General features: G+C 38.4%; 1 protein-coding gene across 3 annotated transcripts in view; it reads left to right on the top strand.

The window, feature by feature from the left end:
* RSF1 (remodeling and spacing factor 1) overlaps positions 1–13160 on the top strand; it is a 152582-nt gene that overhangs the window by 34082 nt on the left and 105340 nt on the right. The gene's annotated exons all lie outside the window — the stretch shown is intronic.

Below are 13160 nucleotides of genomic sequence, written 5' to 3'. Positions count from 1 at the left end.
GTGGTTAGGGCACAGACTTGGATTACTGCGATACTGAATGGTTTGTCTCGGAAATGAGCAGAAATCATTCTGTCATTTTTGAGATTGCATCCAAGTACTGCATTTTGGATTCTTTTGTTGACTGTGATGGCTATTCCATTTCTTGTTGACTGTGATGGCTATTCCATTTCTTCTAAGGGAATCTTGCCCACAGTATATAGTAAAGGGTCATCTGAATTAAATGCTGCCATTCTGGTCCATTTTAGTTCATTGATTATTAAAATGTCGATGTTCACTATTTCCATCTCCTGTTTAACCACTTCTAGTTTACCTTGATTCATGGACCTAACATTCCAGGTTCCTAGGCAATATTGTTCTTCACAGCATCACACTTTGCTTCATCACCAATCACATCCACAACTGGGCATTGTTTTTGCTTTGGCTTCATCTCTTCATTCTTTCTGGAGCTATTTTTCTACTCTTCTCCAGTAGCATATTGGGCACCTATTGACCTGGAGAGTTCATCTTTCAGTGTCCTATCTTTTTGCTTTTTCATACTGTTCATGGGGTTCTCCAGGCAAGAATACCAAAGACATTTACCATCCGTTTCTCCAGTGGACCATGTTTTTTCAGAACTCTCCACCATGACCCTTCTGTCTTGGGCACAATAAAGGACAGAAAAGGTATGGACCTAACAGAAGCAGAAGATATCAAGAAGAGGTGGCAAGAATACACAGAACTGTACAAAAAAGATCTTTATGATCCAGATATCCATGATGGTTGTGATCACTTACCTCGAGCCAGACATCCTGGAATGTGAAGTCGAGTAGGCCTTAGAAAGCTGGTGGAGGTGATGGAATTCCAGCTGAGCTCTTTCAAATCCTAAAAGATGATGCTGTGAAAGTGCTGCACTCAGTATGCCCGCAAATTTGGAAAACTCAGCAGTGGCCACAAGACTGGAAAAGGTCAGTTCTCATTCCAATCCCAAAGAAAGGCAATGCCAAAGAATGTTCAAACTTCCAGACAATTGCGCTCATCTCACACGCTACCAAAGTAATGCTCAAAATTCTTCAGGCGAGGCTTCAACAGTATGTGAACTGAGAATTTCCAGCTGGTCAAGCTGGATTTAGAAAAGGCAGAGGAATCAGAGATCAAATTGCCAACATCCTTTGGATCATAGAAAAAGCAAGAGAATTCCAGAAGAACATCTACTTCTGCTTTATTGAGTATGCCAAAGCCCTTGACTGTGTGGATCACAACAAACTGTGGAAAATTCTGAAAGAGATGGGAATACCTGACCACTTGACCTGCCTCGTGAGAAATCTGTATGCAGGTCAAGAAGCCACAGTTAGAACCGGACATGGAACAACGGACTGGTTCCAAATTGGTAAAGGAGTACCACAAGGTTGTATATTGTCACCCTGTTTATTTAACTTATATGCAGAGTACATCATGAGAAATGCTGGGCTGGATGAAGTACGGTATCAAGATTGCTGGGAGAAATATAAATAACCTCAGATATGCAGATGACACCACCCTTACGGCAGAAAGTGAAGAAGAACTAAAGAGCCTCTTGATGAAAGTGAAAGAGGAGAGTGAAAAGTTGGCTTAAAACTCAGCATTGAAGAAACTAAGATCAAGAAACAGTCCCATCACTTCATGGCAAATAGGTGGGGAAACAATGGAAACAGTGTCAGACTTTATTTTTTGGGGCTCCAAAATTACTGCAGATGGTGACTGCAGCCATGAAATTAAAAGATGCTTACTCCTTGGAAGGAAAGTTATGACCAACCTAGACAGCATATTAAAAAGCAGAGACATGACTTTGCTGACAAGGGTCCGTCTAGTCAAAGCTATGGTTTTTCCAGTAGTCATGTATGGATGTGAGGGTTGGACCATAAAGAAGGCTAATGGCCGAAGAATTGATACTTTTGAACTGTGGTGTTGGAGAAGACTCTTGAGTGTCCCTTGGACTGCAATGAGATCAAACCAGTCAATCATAAAGGAAATCAGTCTTGTATACTCTTTGGAACAACGGATGCTGAAGCTGAAGCTCCAAATCTTTGGCCACCTGATGTGTAGAACTGACTCACTGGAAAAGACCCTGATGCTGGGCAAGATTGAAGGCAGGAGGAAAAGGGGATGACAGAGGATGACATGATTGGATGGCATCACCAACTCGATGGACATGAGTTTGATCAAGCTCCAGGAGTTGGTGATCTACAGAAAAGCCTGCGTGTTGCAGTCCATGGGATGGCAAAGAGTCAGACACCACTAAGCGACTCCACTGTAACTGTAACTAAAAGGGACCCAGTCTTAGTAAAGCTTTCACTCTAGGAACTCTTTTTTTTCTTTTTATTTATATATTTTTTAATATAAATTTATTTATTTTAATTGGAGGTTAATTACTTTACAATATTTTATTGGTTTTTCCATACATCAACATCTGCCACAGGTATACATGTGTTCCCCATCCTGAACCCCCCTCCCTCCCTTTTTTTTTCTTTTTAAAGTGTAGAAATTAAGTCAACAGCTGTTGTACTTTCATTCAGTTAGATTAGATTTTGTGCACATAAGAACTAAATACTGAGATAATGATAATTCTACACCAGCAGTGAAGAGTAAGAGGTGATGATGTTAGTTTTTCAACATAGCTGAACAGTCTCAGTGGAACACTTTCAAAAACATATTTAATATCTTGGCTATCCTGAACCTGTAGGAAAGAAGGATTCTTTAAACTGAGATATTTGTATGTCTTTTGGGTTGTTTCTAAACTCTTTGAACATATTTACATAAATTTTTGTGTTTACATTTTTTAGGATGTCCATAGCTTTCATTGGAAATTAAGAGGTTGTCTTGTGTTGGATTTCCCTGGCAGCAGACAAAAATGTGAGGGCATGTAGTTTATTTGGAAATTGATGCCAGGAAACATGAGTGGGGAAGAGTAGTGGAGTGATCCTGGGAAAGGGGGAAAAAAGCCAATATGGAATGTGTTTTTAAGTAACTTATTTTATCGGCAACTGGCATGAAATTTTTCTGTTGAGATAAAAGATCATATCTCAGATTGATCCCAGCAGAGGAGTTAAGGAGCTTCTGCCAGTTACTTGTTTAGAGATGCTCTCAAGAACACTTAACCTCCCCGCCCTGTAGTCAGAGAGAAATCCTCATGTGAAGACTTGCACAAGCTTGCAGGTTGGCCTGTCCTGGAATCATGTAAGTGGTGAGGGGTTCAAAGTGAGGTGCTGCCAGCATCTGCTACAGAGGTAACAATAAAATACAATTTTATTTCTTGGTTAATTGAAGATTTTTTTAAAGATTTAAAAAAACTATTAATTCTTTAATGTCACAGAATTTCCAATTTTAAGTGGTAAGATTATTATGCTTATTTTTAAATAGTCCTTATCCCTTAGAGATATACAGTGAAATATTTGTGGATGAAATCATACCTGGAATTTGCTTTAAAATAACACATTGGGGTGAATCAGGTTGTCTGAATGGTTAAATAACCCATGTAAGACTGTCAGAAAACATGCCCTGTTGTCTTTTTCCTTTAATTGTAACTATCAAATGTTAATAAGAATGGATCAGTGCCTTTAGAAATCTTTAGGCAGAACCTGTTTTTTATGGGTTGTGTTTTGCTGATGTTTCAGTGGAACATACTTAAATCACCAGCATTTTATTTAGACAACCTGGTTTAGTTATAAATAATTTTTAGTAGTCAGCTGGCTGGCCCCCAAATAAGGTGTCAGCATTTGCTTTAAATAAGACATGATCACCATCTGGTGGTGAATAACAGTAACTTTGGTTTGTATATTGCTTTATGGCTTATAAAGTGTTTTCATATACATCTTCTCATTTATTGAGATTATTGTAGAAGTTACAGTGAATTCATTTTGTTATGCTTTCTGCCAAGATTTATGAACCTGTAAGATGACATAGATCTGTAAGATGACATGGTATGTTACTTATATAGTTACTTCTGCTTGTCGAATGAATGTTGACTGAAAGAAAGTATAAATTGATCACTTGTTAGGTAGGAATGAAGATAACATAAATTTCATAATGGAACAGAATTCTTTTAAGTTCATATCTGCAGAACTGTCTTTAAAAGAAACATCAAACTGATTTCCTAACACCTAAAACCATGGTATTGAATCATAAAGGCATCTTTTAGTGTGCATTTAAGTTTTTAAATTCTATGAAACATACATTATGTAGATAGAAATTTGGTATTCTGTAGAGGTCTGGTGTTAGGAAATCACTGTATAGGTATTTATTTAGTTAAATAAATAAAGACTATATGACATCAAAAAGTCTGCCTTTATTTGCTTTCTCTTCTTTTCCTGTTTATGCTTAGTTTTTAGTCTCTCGGAATTATCAAAATTTGGGATAAATGAAAATAATTTTTTAGCTAGTGTGCTTGATTTTTTGCTTTATTTATAATAAATATTAAAACTGTAATGTAATTTCCCCCATTATTTTGTTTAACATTATAGATAAAATCAGGTCTTGTGGGCTAGCAAAGCAATTTATAATTTGGCTTTGGTTTCAGTGGATACTACCTATTTTGCAGGTTGAGCATTGTCTGAAGGTGGTGTTTTTCATTTTGAGTAACAGTGCTTGCTTTTGAATTCTAAAGCACAGTGTTTCTCAGCCTTTTTTTCCCATGATCACATTTCTAAAGAGAAAAGTTTAAAATTAATTTCTCCCTAGCAAGAGAAATGAAATGCTAAGGAGTAAGATTTTGTCTCATAGGGTTAAGTTGTGGAGAACCGTAAACCATTATCTGAGATTTTTTACCCTCCTCCAGGACCAGTTTTTGCCTCCTTGGTTGCAGTATTGCTCCCAGTGAGAATATAAACTGTAGTGAACTTTGCTTTTTATAATTGTAAATTTTCCAGAAAGCAATTTGGAAGTGAAGTGATTGTTTCAAAAGTTTTTGTTTGTTTTAAATAAATTCTTACTCATTTGTTTTTGGCAGCCCTGTGTCGTCCTTGCTTTTCTGAGGCTTTCTGTAGTTACAGTGAGCTGGGGCTACTCTTCATTGCAGTACATGGGCTTCTGATTGCAGTGGCTTCTTTTGTGGAGCACAGGCTCTAGTGTGTTGGGTTCAGTAGTTGCAGCACATGGGCTTAGTTGTTCTGTGGCATGTGGAATCTTCCTGGACCAGGGATTGAACTCATGTCCCTTGCATTGGCAGGTGGATTCCTATCCACTGCACCACCATGGAAAGTCCTCAAAACTTTTAACTGTAAAAATGGATAGGAAAGTAGCAACAGCAGTCTTGGATGCACAACATTGTGAATGTAATTAATGGCACTGAAACGTACACTTAAAATGGTTAAGATAATAATTCTATGTTGTTTGTTTTAAACATCGATCGTGTAACACGCCAAGACCCATTGATTTTTGTGCACTTTAAAACGATGGACTGTATGGTATATAAATTATATCTCAGTCAGTTCAGTTCAGTCGCTCAGCGTCCAGCTCTTTGAGACCCCATGAACTGCAGCACGCCAGGCCTCCCTTTCCATCACCAACTCCTGGAGTCTACCCAGACTCATGTCCATTGAGTTGGTGATGCCATCCAACCGTCTCATCCTCTCGTCCCCTGCTCCTCCTGCCCTCAATCTTTCCCATCATCAGGGTCTTTTCAAATGAGTCAGCTCTTCGCATAAGGTGGCCACAGTATTGGAGTTTCAGCTTCAACATCAGTCCTTCCAATGAACACCTAGAACTGATCTCCTTTAGGAGGGACTGGTTGGATCTCCTTGCAGTCCAAGGGACTCTCAAGAGTCTTCTCCAACACCACAGTTCAAAAGTATCAATTCTTCGGCGCTTAGCTTTCTTTAGAGTCCAACTTTCACATCCATACATCACTACTGGAAAAACCATAGCCTTGACTAGACGGACCTTTGTCAGCAAAGTAATGTCTCTGCTTTTTAATATGCTGTCTATGTTGGTCATAACTTTCCTTCCAAGGAGTAAACGTCTTTTAATTTCATGGCTGCAGTCACCATTTGCAGTGATTTTTGGAGCCCCAAAAAATAAAGTCTGACACTGTTTCCACTGTTTCCCCTTCTATTTGCCATAAAGTGATGGGACTGGATGCCATGATCTTCGTTTTCTGAATGTTGAGCTTTAAGTCAACCTTTTCACTCTCCTCTTTCACTTTCATCAAGAGACTCTTTAGTTCTTCATTTTCTGCCATGAGGGTGGTGTCATCTGCATATCTGAGGTTATGGATATTTCTCCCAGCAATCTTGATTCCAGCTTGTGCTTCCTCCAGCCCAGCGTTTCTCATGATGTATTCTGCATATAAGTTAAATAAGCAGGGTGACAATATACAGCCATGACATATTCCTTTCCTATTTGGAACCAGTCTGTTGTTCCATGTCCAGTTCTAACTGTTGCTTCCTGACCTGCATACAGGTTTCTCAAGAAGCAGATCAGGTGGTCTGGTATTCCCATCTCTTTCAGAATTCTCCACAGTTTATTGTGATCCACACAGTCAAAGGCTTTGGCATAGTCAATAAAGCAGAAATAGATATTTTTCTGGAACTCTCTTGCTTTTTCCATGATCCAGCGGATGTTGGCAATTTGATCTCTGGTTCCTCTGCTTTTTCTAAAACCAGCTTGAACATCTGGAAGTTCATGGTTCTGTTGAAAAACGGATGAGTGGATAGGAAGGAGTAGTAATAGTCTTTCTGTTGTCGCAGCAACCTTTTAGCTGAATTACATTTTAGAAATGTGTGATGCCTCAGAGTGCATAGTCAGGAGCAACCCAAGATAAGAACCCAGATACTGAGCTGTGCAAAAAGGTGCTTGATTCATAACTTAGGTCTTCCTCCATCCGTTTGATACTACTTGGATATTTAAGAAATGTTACATTGAGGCTTGGATTGGAAGGTCAGAGGTCTGGGATCTTCCTTCTGCTCTCTTTGATGTTGGGCAGTTACCATCACATCTTAGTTGCTAAGTTTTCTAGTTTATCAGAGAGTGTACTTTCAGTTAAAAAATGCTAAATCCTATGATTACTGCTGTGTTATTCTGAGGCTGCAGTACTTAGATGTGGACATTGAATATTAGAGCTGGAAGTCTTTAGTTCACCTGGTACAACTCTATTTATGGATGAAAAAATTGAGGTTTGCACCTCTTGACTCTTTCTAGTGCTTTTCATTATATACATGTAACACAGTTTTAAAGAGTACTTAGTGGTGTATTAAGTGCAGGCTTTTAAGTATGGTGTGAACTTCCCTGGTGGCTCAGACAGTAAAGAATTTGCCCGCAATGTGGGAGACCTGGATTCGATCCTGGGTTGGGAAGATCCTCTAGAGAAGAGAATGGCAACCCACTCCAGTATTCCTGTCTGAAGAATCACATGAACAGAGGAGCCTGGTGGAGTGCAATCCGTGGGGTTACAAAGAATGGGACAGAACTAAACAACTCTTTCTTCTGAACATTTGAAATGTTGAAGAATATGAGAAATAAGACATGGTGGTACACATAAATTTATTTGACTTTATTACTAAATGTCTATATGTATATGTTGCCTTTCTAAATATTGACCAATCAAAGAAAAAGTTGTGGTTTCTGCTTTTAAAAATGAACAAATCAATAGGAATTACATAAAAGACAGATGAAGAATAGTCACTTTCTCAGATTAAGATTAGTGAGGGTGCTTGTTAGAAATTTTGAAATTTTCTAGATTTTGCAATTTTGCTTGATGGTTCTTGTCTACATCTTTTCTGCTACCACCTTAGCCCATGCCGTCATTGTCTTTTTTGTTTGTTTGTCTGTGACGGTTGCAGCACACAGGATCTTTGATCTTATTTGTGGCATGTGGTATTTAGTTCCCTGACCCAGGATCAAACCCAGGTCCTCTGCATTGGGAGCATGGAGTCTTAACCATTGGACCACCAAGATAGTCCTGCCATCATTATCTCTTTCCTGGAGTATGACACTAGCTTCCTAATTAGTAGTATCCCCCTTCTCCTCACCCCCCAGCTCTGTTTCATTCCTCAGAACAATCAAAATAATCTCCATAGCCCCTGCATTTTTTTAAATATAAAATATAAAACTTATACAAAATTGAAAGGTTGTATAATGAAGTTTCACATGCTCATCACCAAGGTTCAGTGAAATTTTGTAATTTTGTGTCATCTATATCTCTGTCTTCTGTTGCTTATTATGAAGCAGATCCTAGACAGAGAAGAATCTTTTAAAAACTTACGTCAGGGGAGTTGCCTCATGGCTCAGTGCCTAAGACTCCCAGTGCAGGGGGCCCAGGATCAATCCTTGGTCAGGGAGCTAGATCCCACTTACCGCAACTAAGACCCGGTGGAGCCAAATAAATAAATATTTAAAAAGCCAGAAAACTTAGATGAGGAAGCTTTCCTAAATCCCTCTCTTGATGTCTCATTACACTCAAAATCAACGCTCTACATGGCTCCCAAGGCTTCTTGAGATAATGACCTTTGCTTACTTCTTCAGTGACATTGTGCACCGTTTTCTCTTTCCTACCACACTGCTTGGCTTTAGTTGCCACAGAACTTCTCTACAGGCATTTCCATGTGCCTGGCGTGATCTTCCCTTCCTTGGCTTAATTGGCTGCTTCTTTATGGTATTTCCTTAATTAGACAGCTTTTCACTGATGGTTTTATCCTATGTAAAAATGTTTTCCTAAAATGTTGGCAGTTAGTGCATTTAGGTGAAGGGTGTATTGGTCTTTCAAATTTTTATTAGATTGCAAGAAAAAAATATTGAAGGAAAACCCCTCCTCCTTCTTAAATACTTTGTTATCACTGTTTCTCTTAAAATTTGTTTTGAGTCTTTCTCGCCTTTCTTCCCTACCTATCCCCTCCTTCCTCCTGTGATTATTTAATTGATTAGAGAGAAAAGGGAAATAGTATTATCTGATGAGAGAGTTGGGGGCATATGTTATTGGAAGCCATTGCCTTAAGTACCTTAGACTCCCTCGGCAAGGATGCTGTTTGTTAAGTGTATATAAGGAAAGAGTAACCCTTTAAAGATGGCCTGATGTGAGGGTGGCTCACTTCATCTTACCTAGAGGCCTTTCCTCTCCATGAACATCTACCTTCTTTAGGAAGAAATGCTGAATGCTGGTTATCAGACCTCCAGCCATGCTGATGTTTGTAGTAGTAGGTACACTGACTACTTTGTCGTCACCGATTCCATGGACATGAGTTTGAGTAAGCTCCAGGAGTTGGTGATGGTCAGGGAAGCCTGGCGTGCTGCAGTCCACGGGGTTGCAAAGAGTCGGACACGACTGAGCAACTGAACTGACTGAATGACTACTTTGTAGCAGAGATGTTTTCACAGTTTTGATTCTGGAATAATCTGAGCCATGTTTGGTGTGTGTCTCTATCTATATTGAATCAGTGGTATGATTCTCAATGAAACCCAAAATGTAAATGGAGCATTAGATACCCCTTGGTTTGTCTGCCTACGTAACAACTATTCTTGGATTTTTTTTCCCATTATGGTAATTGCTTAGTGATTTATATTACCTGGCATCTGGCATCTTGCATCTCTAAACTATAGCTTTTCAGATAGTGACCTGAGTTACAGTTCAGAGTCTTGAGCCGTTAGTTTTTTTTCTTTTTAAACTTCAGAAAACTTTAGGATGATTGATTAAATGAACTTTGGAGGTTGGTCTATAAAAACAGTTATTTCAAGGATCAAGTGGACTGTGGGACCAGTGTCATTATGTCTAAAACTGTGCTCCCCCACCAGAGTTTATAGAACCTGGCATTAAGTAAGAGCTTTTTGTAAGCTTATACTTAAATCTCTGTATCTGAAATCAATGTCGTTTTATCGGTGGCCTACATAAAATCTACTGTTTCGTGACTCCAAGTGTGTCTCTGTTTATAAGCATGGAGGATGTTTAAGTAAAAGACTTCATTGAGAAATGAGAAGAATTATGTCCTTTAGTTATTAAGAACAGCTGTAAATTTCTACCATTAGAAAACCAGAATTGTAAATAATAAAACTAGAAATACAGAAGCAGCAGCATTCGTAAGGCTTGGTGCTGGAAAGGTGCTTAGAAAAATGTCAGCTGTAGAATGTCTTTGGGGAGTGGATCAGTAATATGTTCTGGGATTCTGCCACTTACTGCTGCTTCCATACCTGCATCATTTTGGCAGACCCTCCATGAATTCACACATTGCCTGACCTTTTCTTTTGCTTCAGAATCTTTCACCTTCCTGAGGCCTTGTGAAAGAAACGGGTCCATTAAAGGTTATGTATCAAATCTATCATGTGAAAAGGAGGAGAATTAGTTCAATTGGGACAAAATTTGTAGTTTTCAGAATGACTTGAATCTGGTTAATAGATAATTCTTAGAAGTTAATAATTCCTAATGTTCCCAAAATTAAGTTATTAAGAAATATTCCAGGTGATAAATAAGTGAATTTACAGATTGTCAGAGTGTATGTTAAGATAATGATCATATGTTTAAAAAAATATGATTGATAATTTATGGCTGTACCAAACTCTAGTCACTTGCCTCATGTGGCTATTTAAATTGATTTAAAAATCACTAAAATTAAGTTCTTTAGTTTTATTAACCACATATCAAGTACTAAATAGGCACATGCAGCTAATGACTACTGTTTTGGAAAGTTCAGATATTGACAGCACTGTTAAGAGAATGTGAAGTATGGGAATTGTAATATTTTCAACTTATCTATTATACTGGTTAATTTTTCTGTTGGAATTCTTGTCTGTTTCTTATCAGCAGACAAGATATTAAGAGCTGCAGGTGTCCATTAGGTTATTAGCCTATCAGTTATGTTTGCAACAAAATGTATAAGTAAATTGGATGTTAGATAGACTTATTGTGATGATCATTTTGCAGTAATTTTTAATATCAAGTCTTTATGTTATATACCTGAAACTAAATATAATGTTATGTCAGTTGTATCACCACAAAAAAATTAAGTAGATTGTTAGTAAATTATGGGGTTTCATAATTATAAATTTTATATATTATAAATTACAATTTATAAATTTTAATTTTAAATATGCTTGCTCTGTGTGATCCAGTGCAGTAGCACTAGTTGTGTGTGGCTCCTGAGCACTTGAAATGTGGCTGGTGTGAATTGAGATGTGCTGTAAGGATAAAATGATAATGTTTTGAATACTGAGTATCCCCCAAAAGTGTACAGTGAATGAAGACAGTCAAAAGTTACAAACTTAACAGTTACAAAGTAAGTATGTTATGGGAAGGTAGTATACAGCATAGTGACTACAGTTAATAATGCTGTACAGCATATTTGAAAGTTGCTAAGCAAGTAGAAACCACAATCACAGAAAACCAACCAATCTGATCACATGGACCACAGACTTGTCTAACTTAATGAAACTGTGAGCTATGCTGTGTAGGGCCACCTAAGACGGACAGATGATGGTGGAGAGTTCTGACAAAAAGTGGTCTGCTGGAGAAGAGAATGGCAAACCACTTCAGTATTCGTGCCTGGAGAACCCCATAAAAGTATGAAAAGGCAAAAAGATAGGACACTGAAAGGAGAACTCCCCAGGTTGGTAGGTGCCCAATATGCTACTGGAAATCAGTGGAGAAATTAACTGCAGAAAGAATGAAGAGACAGTGCCAAAGCAAAAACAACACCCAGTTGTGGATGTGACTGGTGATGGAAGTAAAGTCCAATGCTGTAAAGAGCAATATTGCATTGGAACCTGGAATTAGGCCCATGAATCAAGGTAAACTGGAAGTGGTCAAACAGGAGATGGCAAGAGTGAACATCGACATTTTAGGAATCAATGAACTAAAATGGACCAGAATGGCAGCATTTAATTCAGATGACCCTACTGTGGGCAAGATTCCTTTAGAAGAAATGGAGTAGCCATCATAGTCAACAAAAGAGTCTGAAATGCAGTACTTGGGTGTAATCTCAAAAACGACAGAATGATCTCTCTTCGTTTCCAAGCAAACCATTCAATGTCATAGTAATCCAAGTCTATGCCCGACAAATAATGGTGAAGAAGCTGAAGTTGAACGGTTCTGTGAAGACCTACAAGACCTTCTAGAATTAACACCCCCAGAAGATGTCCTTTTCATTATAGGGGACTGGAATGCAAAAGTACAAAGTCAAGAAATACCTGGAGTAACAGGCAAATTTGGCCTTGGAGTATAGAATGAAGCAGGTCAAAGGTTAACAGAGTTTTGCCAAGAGAACACACTGGTCATAGCAAACATCCTCTTCCAACAACACAAGAGAAGACTCTACACATGGACATCACCAGATGGTCAATCAATAATCAGGTTGATTACATTCTTCACAGCCAAAGATGGAGAAACTCTATACAGTCAGCAAAAACAAGACCAGGAGCTGACTGTGGCTCAGATCATGAACTCCTTATTGCCAAATTCAGACTTAAATTGAAGAAAGTAGGGAAAATCACTAGACCATTCAGGTATGACCTAAATCAAATCCCTTACTATTATACAGTGGGAGTGACAAATAGATTCAAGGGATTAGATCTGATAGAATGCCTGAAGAACTATGGACGGAGGTTCATGACATCATACAGGAGGCAGTGATCAAGACCATCCCCAAGAAAAAGAAATGCCAAAAGGCAAAATGGTTGTCTGAGGAGGCCTTACAAATAGCTATGAAAAGAAGAGAAGTGAAAAGCAAAGGAGAAGAGGAATGATATACCCATTTGAATGCAGAGTTCCAAAGAATAGGAAGGAGAGATAATAAAGCCTTCCTCAGTGATCAATGCAAAGAAATAGAGGAAAACAACAGAATGGGAAAGATTAGAGATCTGTTCAAGAAAATTAGAGATACCAAAATTATGCCCATCTTTGCATCTTTTCATGCAACGATGGGGACAATAAAGGACAGAAATGGTATGGACCTAACAGAAACAGAAGATACTTAGAAGAAGTGGCAGGAATACACAGAAGAACTGTACAAAAAAGATCTTCATGACCCAGATAACCATGATGGCATGATCACTCACCTAGAGCCAGACATCCTGAAATGTGAACTCAAGTGGGCCTTAGAAAGCATCACTACAAACAAAGCTAGTGGAGGTGATGGAATTCCAGTTGAGCTATTTCAAATCCTGAAAGACGGTGCTGTGAAAGTGCTGCATTCAATATGCCAGCAAATTTGGAAAACTCAGCAGTGGCC

The sequence above is a fragment of the Bubalus kerabau genome, chromosome 5, assembly GCF_029407905.1.
Source record: "Bubalus kerabau isolate K-KA32 ecotype Philippines breed swamp buffalo chromosome 5, PCC_UOA_SB_1v2, whole genome shotgun sequence".
NCBI lineage: Eukaryota > Metazoa > Chordata > Mammalia > Artiodactyla > Bovidae > Bubalus > Bubalus kerabau.
This window is presented reverse-complemented; position numbering and strand designations above follow the sequence as displayed.